General features: G+C 40.5%; 1 protein-coding gene across 1 annotated transcript in view; it reads right to left on the bottom strand.

Moving 5' to 3' along the window:
* LOC126412127 (synapsin) overlaps nt 1-22374 on the bottom strand; it is an 861195-nt gene that overhangs the window by 770398 nt on the left and 68423 nt on the right. Inside the window, exon 2 of the mRNA XM_050081568.1 lies at nt 4243-4345. The gene's annotated coding sequence lies outside the window, so the exon portion shown is untranslated. The remainder of the gene's footprint in view (nt 1-4242; nt 4346-22374) is intronic.

Here is a 22374-nt window from a genome sequence, read left to right as displayed (position 1 = left end):
GACATTCGCAAATAGGATACGAGTATACACACCACAAAACCTCTGCTTTAAAAAACAAAATGAAAAATTAGCACATACTAATGAAGAAAACTGCAAATAACTTGCAGTTTACTTCGCCAATTTACTAAAGACACAGAACCCACAGAAAGATCCCCCCTTACTAAACCCACACAAACCAACCAAACTCAATACCACCCTCATAAAAAGAAATCCTCAAGCACACCCACCAACTCAAAAACAACAACGCGACTGACATAGTAGCAGAACTACTGAAAAATTTTGGCTCTAAATCACTTGAGCTGCTCTCGGAAATTATCAAAGAAATTTGGACAACAGAAGAATTAGCTGACGACTGGAAGTCTTCACTTATCCACCCCCTGCACAAAAAAGGCGACAGAACGGATGTCAACAATTACCGAGGCATTTCACTTCTACCAGTCACCTACAAGATCTTCTCTTCATGCCTATTGCAGAGGACACACGAACAAATTGGACACAAGATTGGAGAGTATCAAGCGGTTCCTGACTCGGACGTTCTTGCCCTGAACAAGTTTTTAATCTGAAAACAACGTCGAAATACAGAGCTATTTGACATAAGCCCACTAGATGTACATTCGTCAACTTCAAGAAAGTGTATGACTCAGTCGACCGTAAACCCCTTGTCAACACTCTAATAGACTTCGGACTCGACCATAAAACACGTAAGCTCATTGAAGAGACACTCTCCAACACAGTCTCTAAAGCAAAATTCATGGGGGAAATCTTGGAATGTCTTGAGTTCAGAACTGGAGTAAGACAAGGAGACAGACTATCTTCAATTCTGTTCAGTATCATTTTGGACAAGGTCATAAGGGGATGGGAGAGTGAGCTTAGAAAACATGGCCTATGTAAGCCAATGGAGATTGGAAGGAAAACTGAAGTCACCTGCCTAGCCTTTGCCGATGAGCTTGCAATTTTGACAGACAGTGAACAAAGTGCAATACATCAAATAGAAATACTCAAGGAAAGCGCCGAGAAGGTTGGCTTGCAAATTTCTTTTGAGGAAACGGAATTTATCTGTGCACTCTTAAACATACAGAAACTCACCACAAAATATGGACGGATAAACCGAGTTCCACATTTTAAACACCTGGGGGAAGTTTTGAGAGAGCCTACGGCCGAACACACCAACTTTACAACAATAAGTGCATTTCTTTGCATGTTCTCGCATGTAAAACTCAGCCACTACAGCACTGTCACTAAAACCGAGGTGCTATACGCAGCAGAAGCCTTGTCACTCCATAACACGATGCTACCACAAAATATAAAAAAAGGAGATCGAAAGATCATTAGAAAAATCCTTGGACCACGAAAAACTGAAGCTGGATATAGACTGCAAACGAACAAAACTGCAAAGGAAATTTCAAATATTGCTGCTGACATTAGAAAAAGACGACTTAAATTTTGTGGACACATACACAGGCTCCTTGAGTATAGACTCACACGCCAGATACTCATAGCCACTGAAAACGTTAAAGGTATGAACTGGGCCGAACAAGTACAAAGAGACGTAACTGATTCTCAACTCACCATTCAGGACACTGCAGACCGTAACATCTACAGAAGCAAAATAATAAATGGGAAGTCCAGCTAGAGACAAGAGCCAAAAGGACCGGTACAAAGCTTTTACATATGTATGCGCGAAACACGACGGTGTTGATCGAAGAGGTGAAAAAGCCTAAAAAGTTAATACCAACCACGGGATTACAGCACAGGTGGCTTCTGCAGTTCTGAAGTAATGTATAGAGAAAAGTCGAATGGGACCTACGATTTCGTGGAAAATGCAATGCTTGTAAAAATGAAACATTCTAACATCTTCTTTTGTTGGATTCGCATATCCTGTATTTCAAGTGCGTCATACAGTCCCATTAGTAAAAGACGGCATGAGAAACTTTTTGACCTCCTCCTGACAACGATGCGCCCACTTCATTAGAAATGAAATTTCTGGGTAACGCAGATACGGACGTGACAACCGAAACAGCGAAAAAACAGATTAATACTGTCTCAACTCAGGGAAATTTCAATCCCGTTATCACAGGAATTGAATATTTATGTATGCATTTTTGATGTGAAAATTCATCCTGATAAATATTTATTAACATAGCCATACTCTGGCACAATTAGTAAGCTGGAATTTAGACAGAGATGAATTACACTGAAGCGAGCGCAGCAGCATTTAATTACAGATGTCATTTCACGTAGACAGGAATTCTATCTCACAGCGGACGGTGACCAGTTATGACATCCATTTCCATTCATCTACAAAAACTGGTTATCTGGCATATCTGCTAGGCGTCAAACAGCGTTATTTAAGCTTGAAGACAAACGTTACAGAACGTTTCCCACGCCTACCTCTCTTTGCCTACGTCGCAGTCACGTGATAGGATAGTGTCACTGTGGCGTTAGGGGCATCATAAACTTTTTTGGACTCTACAGCTTTTACAGTTATGGCAAGGAACTGAAAACCTACAAACTTACTCAAACACATACAGCAAAAAATCTTTATCACAACAGCGAAAATTACAGCGTCATAACACTAGAACTTAGAAAGAAACACAATGAAAGGATGAAGAGAGAACAGTAGGAAAAGAAAAAAAAGTGCTAAATAAATTCAAACGCGCTCCTTAGACACAGTGGACGAAAAAAAGTTTCAAGTGGTGGTGAGTGTAATCGCAATTTGTGTTTTGCTCTCTTGTGTGCGAATATCGCTATAAACAACTCTCCACCAGCCATAGGGCTGTTTCCATTGCCATTATATAGGAGATGTAATCTAGTGGATTCGATAAACCACCAGCTGATATGACGTTTTAATGCATAAATGAGCAGTGGACAAGACAGATACTTGAGAGAATAACATGATGCGCGACAAACTCATACATTGCACAAGATGTTTTGCTTCCGGCAGGCTCTTGTACCTCAAAACGTGTACTAATGGTACAACTGGCTCGTGGCAAATGATACGCACTACATAATTAGTAAGGCAACCGAATGGATCTTCAGGACCATTGATACTTCTTAACTACGAAACTCAAGGAATTACTTCAAAACAGAATTTACAATAAAAATTTGAACAGTGTTATGCACCTACATACATACATGCTCCGCAAGGCATCATAATTTGCACGGAGGAGGGTACAACCTGTACCGCTGTTAGTTATTCCCTGCCCCGTTGCAATCGCAAGTGGAATGAGAGGAAAACGTTCCTCTTTCTATAGAATTTGCCAGTCCTCTAAATTTTCTCAATTTAGTTATTGTCAAAAGAGTATTTTCTTTCTTCCATGGATTCCCATTTGAATTAAGGGCGCTTCCGTAATACTCGCATGCTGATCGAACCTATCGGTAACAAATCTTCCTTTAATCCTAGCTGGTGGGGATCCCAGTACCGGTATTCAATCAGTACTCAAGAATGCGTCGCTCAAGTGTTCAGAACATTGTCTCCTTTAGAGATGAACTACACATTTCCTAGAATTATCTCAATAAAACGAAGTCCCTGTGGAAGGTGATTTATTTATTGAGAAGGAGACTCCTGTTTCATTTCATTATTATTATTGCTCCAGAAATTGTTTCATTGAAATAATGATGATTATTTTAATTAATCAAATTTTGCTTTATGAATTGCAGATTTTTTAGGTTCAACCACTAAAATAAGAATCGCCACTTTAACGGACAAAAAGAAAAAGATTGCCTAAAAAGTTAGGTAGAGAAACCACAACATGAAGTTTGAAAGGAAAGGCTGTAATGGAAATGCAAAAAAAGTAATGATGTGGGGAAAAAGAGGTTAAGCCACTTGTTCGTGAAAAGAAGTATATTTTCGACCGAGTTAGTATTAGGCACAAATTTTCACTAGTCACCACCAGTTCGTTGTAATATTTTTATTTTGAGTTATTTCGGAGAACTGAGTGCCATGTCTTTTAGTTGCACCCTCGACCGACAACGTTCTCATTGTATCATTTATTGTTTCGATTTTAGTCTGAGATATATACATCCTTCTTACAATTGTAGTCTCTTTTAAGGTGTCGAACTTAAGATATTCTCTGCAACGATTTACAGCGAATGGTAACTGAATGTCCTGCAAGCCCTGATTGCCATGCGTTGTGTTATTCACACCGACAGCCAGCTTCATGTAATCACGTTTTTCAGTTTCGCAGCTGATTACCCTGAGTACGCAGTGAACAGGTAAAAGAGTGCGGCAGCTGTACTCACCAGTCAGTGTTCTGGTCATCGATGACGAGCAGCGTGAAGCAGCGGTCCTTGTTGTAGGCCGGCCTGGCCCCGGACACTGCGCCAGCGCCTGACACCGCCGCGCCTGCAACACAAACCAGTATGAAGGGTTACCGCCATGTGGTATTGCAGGTGCCACGCAATCTAGCTCGCAGAGGTCACCTGCACCTCCAAGTGCGGCTCATTTTCCAGTGTTTCAAGAAGTGTCGCTGTTAGAGCGATTTGGTGCTATCATTTGGTGATTCACGAGTTTGGATTTGAGAGCAATCAATGAAAACAGATAATACTTCAACAAATGTATCGTCGAACATCGATGTGGATCGTACAGGACGCTCTGTAGATGTGATTATGGAAGAAATAATTCAGAAAGTAAACTACGCGATTCTCGAAGTAATGTTTGTGAAATAGTAGAGTCTATGAGTCTATACGGGGAAATATCAATGTTTTACGTGATAGGTTGGCTATGAGAACATTGTTGGTCCGATGGGCGACGTGTATCCTGATGGCGGACCAGAAACAGGAGTGTTGTCAACTTCAAATGTGAGCTCGGAACATCTGAAGCGAGGTCGTAAGGGTTTTTTTGCTTTGTCATCGTCGATGCGATCGGTATTCATCATTAAACCCCAGAAATGAACACATTGCTGATACTGAGTAGCAATCCATTTTTATATTAGTGTATTACAGTGATTATTTATATTAGTACTAAAGTTTAACTATGCAGCTACTACATTTATGCACGGGACTTATTCGTTATTATGTTGTTACTAAAATATGTATTCTCTTATGCACAGTTAGCTTTCCAAGTTATTCTTTACAAGATCTATAATCAAAGTAATATATATATATATATATATATATAAACTGATTTTCAAGGGGGAAAGCACGGTAAAATATCGATAGTCGGTGATCGGACATACGGCGCTGTGAAGACAGTAATGAATACCTTTTGTTTCAAGACTTTGATCGCTTGAGTGACACACGTGAGAAAACAAACTGGTGACTTCCGTGTGGTACTCTACATGCTGATAAGAATCGACATGCATAAAAAGTGTGACAGTTAGCTAGGTAACATTTTTATGTGGCGGAAAGCTGTGTTATGCAAATGCGACAGTAAAAGATAGACGTTAGTGGTTGCTTGCAGCCATAAAGTATCTAGCGAAATCAGACGGAAATATAATAGGCGCCGAAAGTATTATACTCACAATACGAGGAATATGACAGCGGTACTTTAATATTTATGGGCACGCTACGCCGTCGCCACCACCACACAGCAACAAACAATTGTGAAAGACGCGTTCAACACGCCCAGTTGGATGACTTTAACATTCTAAACTGTTTTTTTTTTTTTCAATGCACTCCTGATTTTAAGGATTTACAGAATCAGCGTTTTGAAAACAATGTACGTTTTCAGTGATTGTTTTGTAAGTTCGCATACTCATTGTTGATTATAGTTTCACGAAATTTGTAAATAAACTTGAAATTCCTGTTTCCGTCATTTTGCAAATTTTTTGATTTAAATTATACAATTAAAAACGGATGACCCAACATCTGCTGGCATTAGAACTTTAAAAATATTCTTCCTTTATATTTGGGTAAGTTTATTATTGTTATTCAATGTTTTACATCACATTTTCTGTCATTTGATCCGCAAAATACAAAACCTAACAACTAACCTTCTCATAATAGGAACATGCATTTGACATCACCTCACTTAAGAGCAGAAGTAAATAATGTAGTAGAGTGATTTGCACCTGAAGACGGACTCATAGTGTCCGAAATGAATTGTCTGGTTCATTGAAATTCGAAAAAATTGTGACTGAAGCCGTAATTATTCATACTTTCTGCGTATTGAACAGAGCCACATTAACAACTGAAAAATATGGATATAATTAAATTTAAAATAACGTTATTCATTTTTTCTACAGTGATACGTTCTGTTGTTTGAATCTTTACTTAGTATGGGCGTACAGAAGTCACGTTTTCCTGACATTACCAGTTACACACGGTTTATGACTTCTATTGTTTTTAGCAGCTGCTATATCGCAGGTAGGTGACGTGTAATGAATCTCTCATGGTCAGATTGTCTCTCCCGCTTTCTCAGATTCCACTGTGCGACAACTTACAGCGGCTAGCAGCAAAATGGTACCGAAGTTACACGTCAATATATCGATAGCAGGTCGGTGTTAATAATCTTCAGGCTGATTAGTGTATAAGTTGGAGACTATCTGAGAAGCAAGTAACAATGACACATACGTGCATTTGCTGTGGATAGACGGACATAATGGACTTCTCCATAACGAAACAGTCGATTCCCTAGCAAAGAGGGGCATTACAGAGGCTGTTCCTTTTCTTCTTATTTCCGTCGAAGACCAATCCCTAATACTGATTTTGAACCTATGATCAAGAAATCTACTTCCCATCAAAGGTAAAGCGAGTGGCATGTATATCAGCAACATATGTGCAGACACACCGTAATTACTCTGTGGGAAGCTAAGTAATCTTCCTTTTACGCCACCCAGTCGCATGAGGCTGGGAGACGGATGTTACCCCGCACATTTACATCGACAAAATATTATAGATTCTGGAAGTTGTGATCAACATCGAAGTGACGAGGGCGGTTTGAATCATATAATATTGGAATGCACAAATATGAGGAAGAAAATGAAGTATCAGGGGACTTTCCTCTGCCTACAAGTATTTCCTCTTTACTTTACAGTTCCGAAGTAATTACGTACACTTTTACAGTGGAATACTTAAAAGAGGCTGATATACGGGTTGATACTTTGTACCATGAGTCTCAGTGGTTCACGCAAGCTTATGGAGAGAGCCTTCGTACCGTTGCACACTTAAAAAAGAGTTGTTACTATTGTTGATGCAGCTTTCTGTGCCAAAGGTGGACATACAGGACATCAGGTAGGTAGTCATAATGTTCTGGCTGATCCGTGTAGAAAATACATACCTTAGTCTGCTTGTAGAAAATTTGATGTAATTTTTCCAAGACTCTTTGGAGTCCATGAGTACCAATATGACCTAGAATGTCTGTATTACACAATAACTGGCCTCCATTATGGCCAATACCACCGCTGAATAGATAGAGATTCATACCATTAGAGGAGCTGAAGAAAGCGTATCACACCCTCTCTTCTCTTCTGTCTGTGTAAATACAGGCTTACTGTGACCAATATCCTATGCAAGAGCCTTCATTTCCGTATAACTACTACAACCTACATTCAACAGAATCTGCTCTCTGTATTCATGCCTAGATCTCCCTCTACAATTTTAACCGCTCTGTCCATTACCAAGTTGACTGCTCCTTCAGGCATCAAGAGGTGTCCTATAAAACTAGCCCTTCTGTTATAAAGGGGGAATCAAATGAAAACGAGACAGCTGGAAATAGTAAGCAAAGCGTATATTACACTCCTGGAAATTGAAATAAGAACACCGTGAATTCACTGTCCCAGGAAGGGGAAACTTTATTGACACATTCCTGGGGTCAGATACATCACATGATCATACTGACAGAACCACAGGCACATAGACACAGGCATCAGAGCATGCACAATGTCGGCACTAGTACAGTGTATATCCACCTTTCGCAGCAATGCAGGCTGCTATTCTCCCATGGAGACGATCGTAGAGATGCTGGATGTAGTCCTGTGGAACGGCTTGCCATGTCATTTCCACCTGGCGCCTCAGTTGGACCAGCGTTCGTGCTGGACGTGCAGACCGCGTGAGACGACGCTTCATCCAGTCCCAAACATGCTCAATGGGGGACAGATCCGGAGATCTTGCTGGCCAGGGTAGTTGACTTACACCTTCTAGAGCACGTTGGGTGGCACAGGATACATGCGGACGTGTATTGTCCTGTTGGAACAGCAAGTTCCCTTGCCGGTCTAGGAATGGTAGAACGATGGGTTCGATGACGGTTTGGATGTACGGTGCACTATTCAGTGTCCCCTCGACGATCACCAGTGGTGTACGGCCAGTGTAGGAGATCGCTCCCCACAGCATGATGCCGGGTGTTGGCCCTGTGTGCCTCGGTCGTATGCAGTCCAGATTGCGGCGCTCACCTGCACGGCGCCAAACACGCATACGACCATCATTGGCACCAAGGCAGAAGCGACTCTCATCGCTGAAGACGACACGTCTCCATTCGTCCCTCCATTCACGCCTGTCGCGACACCACTGGAGGCGGGCTGCACGATGTTGAGGCGTGAGCGGAAGACGGCCTAACGGTGTGCGGGACCGTAGCCCAGCTTCATGGAGACGGTTGCGAATGGTCCTCGCCGATACCCCAGGAGCAACAGTGTCCCTAATTTGCTGGGAAGTGGCGGTGCGGTCCCCTACAGCACTGCGTAGGATCCTACGGTCTTGGCGTGCATCCGTGCGTCGCTGCGGTCCGGTCCCAGGTCGAAGGGCACGTGCACCTTCCGCCGACCACTGGCGACAACATCGATGTACTGTGGAGACCTCACGCCCCACGTGTTGAGCAATTCGGCGGTAGGTCCACCCGGCCTCCCGCACGCCCACTATACGCCCTCGCTCAAAGTCCGTCAACTGCACATACGGTTCACGTCCACGCTGTCGCGGCATGCTACCAGTGTTAAAGACTGCGATGGAGCTCCGTATGCCGCGGCAAACTGGCTGACACTGACGGCGGCGGTGCACAAATGCTGCGCAGCTAGCGCCATTCGACGGCCAACACCGCGGTTCCTGGTGTGTCCGCTGTGCCGTGCGTGTGATCATTGCTTGAACAGCCCTCTCGCAGTGTCCGGAGCAAGTATGGTGGGTCTCACACACCGGTGTCAATGTGTTCTTTTTTCCATTTCCAGGAGTGTATTTCATAAGCGTTCACAGTAACTTTTAGTGCATTTATCCCGCCTTGAGACTAGGCGGTCAATGCTTCCATGCAAAAATGAGTGCGGTTGCCTGCGGCATCATGGTTGTACCCAGATGTGCAACTCTTCGACTGAAGCAAATCGACGGGCTGCGGATGTCTTCCTTCAGGGCTTCAAAAATATGCAAAGCGCATGGGGAGAGATCGGGACTCTACGTAGTATGTTTAAGGATCGGCCCGAATGTTGCCAAGATTGTTTCGAGTAGACTGCAGAAGTTTCGCTTGGAGGCCCTTACACATCCTCTATATAGTCCCGATCTCTCTCCATGCGATTTTCATATTTTTGGAGCCCTGAGGAAATGCATTCGTGGCCGTCCATTTGTTTCCGAGGAAGAGATGCACGCCTGGGTGTAATCATTGTTTCGTGAGCAACCGGAAACATTTTTGCAAAAAGGCATTGACCGTCTTATGTCACAGTGGGATAGTGTATTAACAGGTATGGCGATTACTTTTGAAATGATAAAAGAAATCTGCATTGTTTTCATTTGACTGCCACTTATAGTTAAGGTGTAACAAAAACTGCTTTTTCCCCAATTAGATTCAGTATTAAATTATTCGATCTGCCTATCTAGTCTTCAATATTTTCTATAGTAACATCTTTAAATAGTTTCTATTCTCCTACGGTCTGAACTGCTTATCGACCTTGTTTCACTTGCGTACAAGCCTACAAAACACACAAAACGCTTCATAAAAGATTACCCACCACTTAAACTAATACTGAATATTAATAAATTCCTCTGGTTGATACTTCTTCTTGCTTTTGTCCGTCTGCATTTTTTACCCTCTTTACTTCGGGCATTGTCAGTTTTTCGAAGCGAAAATAACAACACTCTTCTATTACTTTTGCTTTCTGATTTCCTAATGTAATTTCCACAGCATCGCCTGTTTTAATTCGAGTACATTTCATTACCCTTGGTTTACTTTTGACGATGTTCATATTATAGCCTCTTTACAGTACAGTATGCACTCCGTTCAAATGCCTTTCTAAGCACTTTGCCGTCTCTGACATAATTTTTATTTCTTCTCCCTGAACTTTAATTTGCTTTCCAAATTTTTCCTTGATTTCTTTTACTGCTTATCCTGTGTGCAGATTGAATAACCGTGGGGACAGGTTACCATCCTGTCTTACTCTCCTATCAACAAACGCTTCCCTTTCATGTCCTTTGATGCTATATCCACAGCCTGGCATCTGCACCAGCTGTAAGTAACACTTCGCTCCATGTGGTTTATCTCTAATACCTTCAAAATTTCATTGTCGTCCACTTATTTCTTTCTCGAAATCTGAGACTGCTATAAACGGAGGTTTACCTTTCTCCAACCTATCTTATAGCTTAAATCGTGGAATGAGTATTGTCACGCGGGTTGTTACTTTTTTCCGGAACCCGAAGCGTATCTTCTCGCTTGTATTTTATAGTAACCTCACACTTAATTTCTAAACTACGCGTCTGCAAGAATAAAAATTTATGTAAAGTTATCGTATCTATAAGTCGTCGCACCGAGTAGGCACATTTTGAAAGCCATGGAACTGAAAATTAATGCCATAATGTTGTCACATAAAAATGAACTTGTCAAAAATATTCCCATCGGAAGTTGTCGTTCAGACTAGGCTACTGTGCAATGTTGGCCCCCATCATTATTTTGTGGTATTTGACAGCGTAAGTGACTGAAACTGTCATGCAGTGAAATGCTAATTAAAATGTAATCGGACTTCGTACTCTTTGAAAGCAGATTCGTTCTGAAAAATACGAAAATTATTAACGGTAGTGCTCAATGGCGCACGATCGGTTTAACCACTGAACAATTTATTATACGGCTGATAATTTCAAATAATTTGAATAGATATTGTTTAATGAAATAAATGAAATGTTTTTTTAAATTAATCTCATTTATCACATTTAAAAGTCCGTCACACGACACTTACATCAGAATAGTTGAGCACCAAGAAAGAGAGGGGAGACAGATTCAGTAATCAAACAAACGATATGCGCTCAATTTAAAAAAAAAATCATGTTACAAATTAGTAGCTTCTTTGGCTGTAAGTTTATAGTACTAATTTTTTGCCAGACAGTGCCCTGCTGGTACACATTCACAAATGTCTCTGAGCATAATGGGACTTAACATCTGAGGTCATGAGTCCCCTAGAACTTAGAACTACTTAAACCTAACTAACCTAAGGATATCACACACATCCATGCCCGAGGCAGGATTCGAACCTATGACCGTAGCGGTCGCGCGCTTCTGGACTGATGCACCTAGAACGGCTCGGCCACAACGGCCGGCTACACATTCATCTCTATACACTTTGCGTTATATGTGTTACTTGTGTTTGTGGAGATAATACAGAAAAATGAACCACTATAAATCGAAACTCACAGTTCCCGGGGTCTGCATGTGTCTGTACTTCCATTCCCCTGATAATTATTTGGGTCATTGTTTTGTAACCATCACTTATTAAAATAATGGTTTGATTTTATTCACAGGCGTCAGCACCTTTGTTCTCTGGAATTATTAGATTCTTCCTGAAGTCTGAGGGTAGTTACTTGTCTCATATCTTGCTCACTAGTAGAGTAGTTTTGTCATGGCTGCCTGTCCCAAGGGGAATGTCATCTACTTCATGGTGATTGTTTCCACCTGGATCTTTCAGTGTCCTGTCAAATTCTTTTCGCATTATCGTACGTCCCAACCCTTCTTCATTTGTTTCCTCTTCCCTTTCTATAACAATCTCTTCAAGAAATTACATTTGTATAAGAAGACTCAAACTATCTTTAATAATCTACTCCAATTGAGACCATTCTGAAAACAGATTTGTACGTAACGTAATAATGACTATAATTAAATATCCTTTGCATATTGTACTAGCCACAATGCTGAGCTTATTCTGTCAGCTTACTTTAGCTAAAACTTTTATGTTAAGTCTGTACAGTTTAATTATTGCTGACTGTATAGTCAATGATGCCTAAAACAAATAAATAAGTAAAAAAGCCATACGCGGCTGTACTCAGCAGGGCGTGATCTTTATTCCGCGGGAAGGAGACCCCAATGAGATATCAAAAAAGGCAGAAGAATACATAGTGCAATGTTTACTCAATATAAAAACCCATATCGCCTTTAACGATCTTGAAAAGGCTTTTGACCGTGTGAGCCGTGAGAGCCTATGGAAGATTACGTCTGAATATGGATATCCTGATTCCCTAATTGGGCCAGTGAAAATTCTATACGAAAATACACGCATTGTAATAAATACATGTAGAAATCGATTCGAAGAAGTAATTATTAACCAGCGTGTTAAACAAGGGTGTCTACTTTCACTTACTCTTTTTAATATTTACACTGACTTCATTTTTGATGAATGTACAGCAAACAAAGGAATTGAGATAACAAATGAGGAATACCTTATAGTACTTTTGCTTGAAGATGACATCGCTATTATTCGAACAAATGAGGATGACCTCCAAAGATCGGTATACCAGTTGAATGAAATATGCAAGGAGTACAACTTTAAAATTTCTGGCAACTAAACAAAAATGATAGCATTTCGAGGAAAATATCCAATCAGACTGAAAATTGTTCCAGACAACTCACTTTTAGTAAAAGTCTCTCAAATCTCTTATTTGGATTCTTATACTGAAAACAAAATACAGAAATTCCTAGTTCTCTGTTACCACTGGTCGAATATTAGGCCATAACGTACAAAAAAAGACCATCATGAAATTTTGCGAAGTGATGGCGGTTGCTGTGTTACCCTGTGGAAGCGAAAGATGGGTCACCACAAAAAATTGAAACGGAAGAGATGAGGTTTCTAAGGAAGACGAATGGCTCCACAAGAAGATACATGATTCGAAACGAAGATATTAGAACATAATTATTTTCAACTTGAATGAAAAATTTGAAAAATACCGTGAAAATTGGAGACAACACGTCATGAAAATGCCAGGTTGCAGAACTCCCCAGAAGATTCAGAACTACAAGCTGAAAAGAGATATCGGAGGACTTCGAAAAAGATGGGAATAATGTTTTATTTTTTTTTTTTTAAATTCGAAACTGGCGACAGGTTAATCTTTGAAAGGAAGGTGACGATGATGATGATGACGATGATGTTTACTTACTTGTTAAACTTGAGATCTGTGTACAAAAGCAAGAGATATTGTCGTAGGGGAAAGCTCTCACAGCCACGTACCTCCACACCACCCGCAGAGGCACGTATTTCTCCTGACAGACGACTGCTTTCAACCAATAAAACTGTCGCTGCCTCTCTCCAGAAAGAGCAGCCCGGTATTTCCTCAGAGGGGACGTATCGACGCACCCACCGTGTCGTGCTTTGCAGCTGCCAGACACACGAGCAGAGAGCGTAGACTCGCGGGGGTCGCAGAGGGACCGCAAAGCCATTTGTCGGGACACTCCAGCGACATCGACCGCCGAGACGTTGCCCGGCCCAACGAAACGTCTCGAGACGCACGCGAGGGGAGCCGTAACAAGTGTGCGCAACCAGCTCCCGGCCCGGTTCGGCACTCTTATTATTTATTTACTCATTCTAGTCAGTTTTCTCTGTAACAATAACGATCAGTCAGAGATTGAACCTACTTTTAGGAGGAATAGTTACGACGTTTTCAACCGTCCCTTGAAAAAACAAAGTTGCGGAATTAGTCCATGGTTTATTTGCTGATACTTGCCTGCGGTGTTGGTACATATTGAAACCCCCAATCCTGCAATACCGTAGCATGCCGCTAGGGGACCCAAAACTAAATAATGCAGCACATTAATGGAGTCTTTTTCTTTTTTCTCAATCCTTAGACTGCGGCAGCAGCAATTATTCTTCTCTATTTCTCTTTATCTTTCGCAAATCTCGTCGGTTCATTGTTGTCCGTTTCAGATCTTTTTTTATCTGCCCTGATGTCCTGAAATCTTGGTCTTGCTCGTGCATTCTTCCCTGGACCCAACCCTTCGGTCCCTATGTTCCTTGAACACCACAAGGATCATTTCTCCCTTATGTTGTTGAAGGCTTTTGCACAGGTCGTTCACTCTGTCCATGAAATCATAAGGACTCATCTCCAGCATATTACTTCAGATGCCTGTAGTCTTCTTCGAACTGGTTCCCCTGCTGGCCATGTCTCGGAGGCATGTAGGGCTCCAAACAAAATATTTTACATACTGTGGCCTGGTAATTAAACTAATATTTTTCGAAGTTAGCAGTTTCTTCTTCCTGTTCAGTGATGCTTCAGAATCTGTAAATTCGCATTTATTCTCCTGTAATGATCTATTATCCCTTGTTTTTCTATTCCATGAACTTAAAGCTAGAGATATGCTTCATATTCTCTGCATCCTGACGTATTATTGCTGCTGTGAGTGAAGCCTGACTACACACAAGGATGCTGATTTTTTTCCTTATTTATTTTAATCGATATTTTTCTGAAACCACCGTCTTCATATCAGGCTTGGTCTAATGAAGCAATTTGTGAAAGCAATCGACAAAAATAGTGACTGTTTCAAATATATATGCAAATCATTCCCTGCACTCAGTAACGTAAAATTGAAAGCTGGTATATTTGATGTCCCCAAATACGGAAGCTTATACAAAATTTGGAATTCATTAAAGTTATGAATCGCATTGAAGCATCTCCCCGGAGCAGTTTTATCTCTGTTGTCAAGAATTTCTTGGGTAACCACAGAGCATATAATTATGAAGAACTGGTGCAAAACATGCTCAGGAACTTCAAAAGCCCGGTGGCTAATGTGAGCATTAAGATTCACTAGCTCCCCAGCCACCTTCATAGATTTCCGGACAATCTTGGTGACTACAGCGAGGAAGAAGAAGGAAGATTGTGTTGCCCCTAAGAAAAAATTCGCTCATATTTTATCATCACAAGATGTACGTAGCCTCCATATACGCAAAGTGGTTGGATAATAAATATATAAATTTTATTTGTTAAGAGGAATTCTGTTATATGTTATTGAGCGCACGACAAAGTGGTGGGCTTGGCTGCCGATCGCGGTACAACAGCGACCTGGCGTCTAAAGAAAAAAGAATACAGAAGGCCAAAGAAGAGTTAATCATCTAAAACAACACTGAGGTAAAATAATAAGAATTTTAGTAGTATGTCCGAAATAGGTCTGAAGTAGACACAGATTTCGTCGTTTGTTCATGGTTAGGACACTAGTTCGGTGTTTGACGCTTAATTAATATTATATCTTGCAGTTGGAGAATTTATGATCTGACCTACGTATTTACATAGATACATAAAGAAAGGAAAATTAGCAAGATAATATTGGATTCTATCCTGACTGGAAAGTTTGAAATTTGTCATCACTTACGTAAGGCTCATGTTTTCGTTTAATTCTGAAGAAGGTAAGTCTGTTTTCACTTAAGGTGAGTGAACAACCATTAAAGTTCGTTGTAAAAAATGGAATAATTCTCGGTCGGAGATTGTTCTTATGTTGATTGAAATGGGAAGTTTTGAAGCTAGATGCTTCCAAATGGTTTATAAAGTAAGGACTGAGCTGTCCTAGAAAGTTGAACAGAGGTTCAGTGTAGTATCTGAAGTTAATTACAGAAAAAATTTGTTTGGGTTGAAAAGTGACGCAGGTGATTTTGGCTGAATTTTCGTTGTCTTCGGGGTAGTAGTTCTATATTGTAAAATACGCGAACCTATCAATTGATGAGAAAGTGACGACAAGCGTAAGTGAAGCTTCTGTCGTATATTGATTTATTTTGATGATAGGTGTCGGTATATGTATGGTATATTTGTTGGTGGTTGTGACTACTAACCCCTGTGGAGAGTGTAAACGATTGTGTGATTAAATGCTGGTCATTTCACCTAAAGAATTTATACTATTGTAATAGTTCTTCTTCCCATTTCATACTGAAATAAGCAATTGCGAGTTCAATAACTGTGAGCACTTACGGTGATGACATTACTGTTGGATGGTAAGTAAAGTGAAGAATTACCGGACATACTAACAAAAAAACGTTCGTATTCTACATAGCTGGAAAAAGATATTTTAAAAAGGATTAGTAACCGCGAATGTCAAACGCCTGAAGAGGTTGAGTCTTGCACATTATTTCATACAGGGTCAAAAGTGGCGGTGGAGCTTAGTGATTTGTTTTTATTTACTTTTGATTTAGTATTCAATACCGAAAATAGGGATTTTTTTAATCTTTTCCAGCAAAAGATTATATAACGACTGAAATTGTTGGAACATAAAATACTGAAATATTGTGTAACGTTCCCCAAGGACAATAAATTAACGTTCATCGTTAAATTAAAATCAAAGTTCTACTGGTGTCCGAACTTATTGTGTAGTTACTTAATACTACTTATATTTTTGTGTCAATATCTCTGAGCATTTTAAATTCAGAAATAATAATACAAATACTTCTGGAGATAAATATTTAGTAACGTTTATCTCTAAAGTGAAAAGAAAAACGTAGGATTTAGTTTTGACAGTTACGATATAATGTTTAAGCTGTCAGAGAGGTTAACTGCCTCTGGTAGAAAAGATATATTTTATCACATCGAAACAATACGCAAACAGAAGTCATTTGTCTATCAGATCAGCTGATCGCAAATAGGCGTTTTTGTGCAGTTAATTTTTTTAACGTTGATTAACAATCTGAGGGAAATAACGATTTCTTTTACTGTCTAACGAAATACCTTTTTATATTAATCCTCTTCAAATATAGGGCACAGACATAGGATTGTTTTATCGTAAGTAAACATGAATTACAGATTGCAATACTCGGGTACGTAATATTTTGTGTGTCTATGCACAGAGAGTCCGACTAGTATCTATATTGGCATTTATTTGAGCGGAAGTTATATGTAGGGCAGTAATTTGTGAATTTGTGATTTGCCGACTTGGAATTACAACGTTGTGAGTTTTTATTTGGGTGTTGAATTGAGGCGGAGCTTGACATCTTCTGAAAAGAAAAAAAACTATTTATCCAATGTGTGGGTGTCAGATTAATTTTGTTGCATATAACGTACGCGTACAGGTTGCCTACTCTTTTCAGCACTAACAACCTAAATAAAACTGTGGTGTTACATTACTGAAGGAAGTTGTTGTTACCAAAGTATAGGCCCAACGAACATACATTAGTTTAGAGAATCCATCTCTAAAGATTCTCTGTAGTGTACTCAGAAGGTTTCTTATATATTGTGGATTGATTTACGATATTGATCTTGAGAGATCACAACTGTACATCAATATATATTTAACACCGCTAATCGTTTCTACTGATTCCACTACTAAGAAGGTAGATTGTATTATGTCGTGATTGCCTATTGACACCATTCTTTGAAAATATGTTTGATACGCTAGTCGGGTAGTGTCGTCAATTTATGGTGTTATATCCTGTCAGTATCTTCTCTTGATATCTTCACCGGCATCTTCAGATACGTCAGTCAGGCAACCGCAGCTCAGAAGTGGTGCGCTGTTTTCCTCAGAATTGATGTTGTACTCTAAAGTGATTATCTGTTGCCATCCACTGGCCGGTAATAACGTTTCTTCAGGGGTAGCAGTTCAAGATTCCATCAAGATTTTCAGGTGATGGAAGAACGATATCAAAATAGATGGGACAAACACATGCTGGAGGACTCTTGCTGGAATCCTCAGCGCTCAGCGTGACTGTCCTGACGATCAACACAAGAGAAAATCACACAGACGGTGTTTTTACATATGCTAATTGTAATGTTTGTAAAAGACTGACTGTTTTTTTCCTTTCTTCTTCTATTACAAGCTGAGTCGACAATGAAACTGCGTTTTTGTGATCCTTTTCATATGTTTTTCTCATTTTCATTTGACTGTGGCCAGCCGCGGTGGTCTAGCGGTTCTAGGCGCTGAGTCCGGAACCGCGCGACTGCTACGGTCACAGGTTCGAATCCTGCCTCGGGCATGGATGTGTGTGATGTCCTTAGGTTAGTTAGGTTTAAGTAGTTCTAAGTTCTAGGGGACTGATGACCACAGATGTTAAGTCCCATAGTGCTCAGAGCCATTTGAACCCATTTGACTGTGTAGACCGTGTATCACAATCAATATTTTCAATTTTTACTTGTTTATCTACATATTGCTCGTTACCACAGTAAATAGAGACAATCCAGCAAAACGAGTGACATATTCGAATTCAGGGCCATAAAGTTAACCTAAATTCACTATCAATTAATTGGCTACAAAATCACTGTTGACCAGTGCAATCCATCACTCTGAATGCTGTAATACACCCCAGGACTTGCGAGTTACAACTAATTAAGTAATAGCTAACTGGGATTAATGACATCTTATTGGTTTCCCGATTGAGGCGAAGACGTTAAATCCAGATCATTTACTGTTTTTAAGAAGTGAGTAGAGGTTTAATAATCACATAATAGCCCTTTGATTTCTTCCTTAACAGCACGATGTCTCGATTGGATATCGGATCCGCAGTCGACAGAACCTTCGCCTTTCTGAGACACGTAACGTAATTGCACTGCTGTCGGCGACAGTTAAAGGAAGACCCGATCAACTTTCTGGTTTTCAGTATCTTATGGGGTTCATCATCCTCCGATTAAACTCTGGGCGACGTGAAAAAAGTACGACTCCATAATTACTGATCTGTTTGAATCAAACAGTCATCGGGAAATGCCAATTTCCGGTCCCTGCGTTGGAGGCGACTTCGCTATCTGCCCCGTTTAAACTCCAACGTGTTACTTGCTAAGTCCCAGACAAGTGCAGCAAACTAAATACAGGATTTTTCAAAATATTAAGCCCATGTCATAGAATTACATCATCTACATGAGTGAAGATGAAAGCTTGGTGTAAATTTTAAATAAAAGTTGACCTTCGCGTCACTTCTACGGGGGTGTTCAATAAGTAATGCAACTTTTGTTTTCCTCGGCCAGTTTCGTTTGAAAATCTGCGTAATTTACTGTGGGACATGGTGGAAAATTCCTCCTGCAGTTCCTGTAGTTTATGATGTTCCGATACATGCCGGCGCTATACGTATCCTGCAAAATGGCGTATTGTGACGGAGGTAAGTTCCAAGCGGAGAGCTGTCATTGAGTTTCTCTCGGCGGAATACCAGAGTATCTCAGATATTCATAGGCGCTTGCAGAATGTCTACGGAGACCTGGCCTTGAACAAAAGCACGGCGAGTCGTTGGGCGCGGCGTCTGTCATCATCACAAAAAGGTCGCGCCAAACTAACCAGTCTCCCGCTTGTCGGCTAGCTGCACACAGCTGTGACTCCTGAAATGTTGGAACGTGCGGACACGCTTATTGCAGGTGATCGCCGAATCACAATCAAACACCTAGCTGCACAACTGGACGTCTCTGTTGGTACACTGACACCCTCTTCCACCAGTTGGGGTATTCTAAAATGTGTGCCCGCTGAGTTCCTCGCAGCCTAACATGCGACCATAAAAAGCAATGAAGGACCATCTATGCAGAATTGCTTTCGCGTTACGCTGCTGATGGTGACACTTTTTTATTGAACATCGTCGCAGGCGAAGAAACATTGACATCGACCTTATGGGAATACAGGTCTTCCCAGTAACGAGACGTAAGGCCGTCACATTGAACGGCGGTTATGTTGAAAAATAGGATTTTGTAGCCAAAACAGTGAGGAAAAGTGTGGTGCACGGGAATCCTGAATAAAACCGACCTGCTTTCAGAAGGAAAGTGTGTTGAGTTACTTATTGAACGCCCATCGTGTAAGATATTATTTGGCAAAAAGCTAAATATTTGTTTGAAACTGTATGTGGAACAAATGTAATACTTAAAAAAGCAATTTTTTTCAAAAATTCAACTTGTTAGGGAAGTGTGAATCTGAGATTTCAGTGAAGCGATTAAAACACGGGTTTATGAAATAGGAGACACAGTAGGCAAGGGCAGAATGTCCACAACACACTACACTATTTTCGGTGTAGCTGCATTACAGAACTCCAATATCAAAACCCACAGTGATCACATTTTCAAATCTTTGCCGCTAGCTGTCCCAGTTCACTGTGTTTATAACGCGTCACTGATGAACTATCTGTTTAGCTGTGACAGGTGTTACGTTGTGCGTCGAACTGGTATTGAATTGGCAGTTAATGCTGGGTTATCGTACCCATTACGAGGCGTTGACATGATTTTGTTATAGTGTGATATTATATATTATGTATTTGATACGTGCTGGGGTATGTAACGTGAATAATTACCGCAGAATGATAATTAATCATTAGGAAGTAGGTACAAAAGAGGTAAAATCTATGTCATAAGCCGGTGGTCTAGCTATTGATCTGACTGTAGGTTACACTGCGGTCTCTCTCTCTGACGAGTATCGCCATGTTTTACCGTCTTTTACAGTCGGTAAAGATCCTGACCCATTTGATAGCAGACTGAGTGGACGTGGGGCATCCGCGTCGGCCCTAGAAGAAGACAAATGCCTTATCTGGAACTGAATCTGGGATCTCCAGGGACAGACTTTAGTGCTCAACACACCAGACCACTGTGGCTACAGAAAATAGCTGTAGAGACGAAATAATAGCGTCGTCCAAAAAGGAAATAACAGAAGAGACAAATGGGAACGGATTAGCAGTTATATGTGTCTGTAACACTCTTAAATGGGAAAATTATTGAGATATTTAAAAATAACTTTTCTTGGTCTTTAGCCGTTTCAAGTGGATACTTTGCTTGTGGGTGATTATGAACCAGCACAAAATCGATATCTAAATCCCCGTCTCCTTACGACTACATGACGCTTTCAAACTTCTATTTCTGAAGCTCGTAACAATGCTAAGAAGAAATTTCCCAGAAATTAAAATATTAGGAAAGCACTGTTTCGCACCTGCGACGTATCAGATTGATCTGACGGTGTCGGAAGCTTTGTCGTTGTCAGCTCAAAGTAGCACATAAGCTGCACCTAAATAGCTATAAACGCACAGTATAATAACAACGTAAAGTTAGTGATGGGTGAGCTACTACAAATCGCTATAGCCGAGATGAAATTGTTCAAGTTAACTTTTCAGACATTTACTAAAATAAAATTGTTCACACGTCGGTATATGCATGTACATCGTTCACAAAGTGACTTTAAATTGTCTCTACGTCACCTTTATTATTAAATTTCCTCACTAAGTGTGTTTAATAAGGCTTAAAATCCGTGTATTGAGTTGAGAGGGTCCCTACAGTGCAGTCAACATTTTAATATTACTGAAAGCCAAAATTAATAAAAGTTCATTAAACCAGGAAATAAATTTAAGTCCCAAGTGTCGCTAATTCAAGAAGTTCTGACCACATCCACTGTAGTAAAGAAGTACAAGCTTCCGTAACCACACTCAAGAAAATAGATAAAAAGTTCGAAATCCACATAATATTTTCAGATTCCGAACTGTGGCTCAACAACGAAAAATGTGCAAGGTACGAGAATACGTATATATAAAAAGCTATGTTCAAGATCAAAGGCGCGACAAAATAGCCGCCCAGATCTACACAGATCCTCCCCGCACATGGTCAGATACTCAAGGATCCTGTTGCATCCCCTGATCTGTCTCATACGGCTGACCGGTCGTAAGGCGCCAGTACAGCTATCCAAATTCCATATCTTTATAGCGAGGACAAGACAAATTACATATGAAAATGCATGATTTCGAGGTGATTAAAGTGAGCTATTGCAGTAGCTCGTTCGATAAATAGTCCACTCATAATTAAAAAGCTAACGACATGACTACACACCTTCGTTAAATAATTAATTGTGCGTAATCTTCATCATTTACGATTTACCTCACTGTTATATATAATTAAATGCAGTTTTCGCTGGTGCAGTCGGATTTATCGTACACGAAGTATAATTTGAATTACGTCCGAACGTGCTAATTGGCTGGAATTAACCTAATAAATGACAATAAATTTACTTTTTAAATGCTGTGATTGGTACGCCCAAAAGTCTGTTTGCACATGTCGCATTGCCCTTATGTGCAGCTGTCTCACATTTTGAATTAACTAGATTTTATACTGAATCTGTATACACTGAGGCGTTAAAAGTCTTGGGATAGCGATATGTACAAAAATGGATGGCGGTGCTATCGCATACACAAGGTATAAAAGGGCAGTGATTTGGCGGCGCTGTCATTTGTACACAGGTGATTCATGTGAAAAGATTGCCGAGTTTATTGTTGCCTCTCTACGGAATTGTAGCTGCAGCTAGACAAATGGGACATCCATTTCGGAAATCAGTATCCCGAGACCCACAGAGTTTGCCAAGAA

Source organism: Schistocerca serialis, chromosome 7 (assembly GCF_023864345.2).
Source record: "Schistocerca serialis cubense isolate TAMUIC-IGC-003099 chromosome 7, iqSchSeri2.2, whole genome shotgun sequence".
NCBI lineage: Eukaryota > Metazoa > Arthropoda > Insecta > Orthoptera > Acrididae > Schistocerca > Schistocerca serialis.
This window is presented reverse-complemented; position numbering and strand designations above follow the sequence as displayed.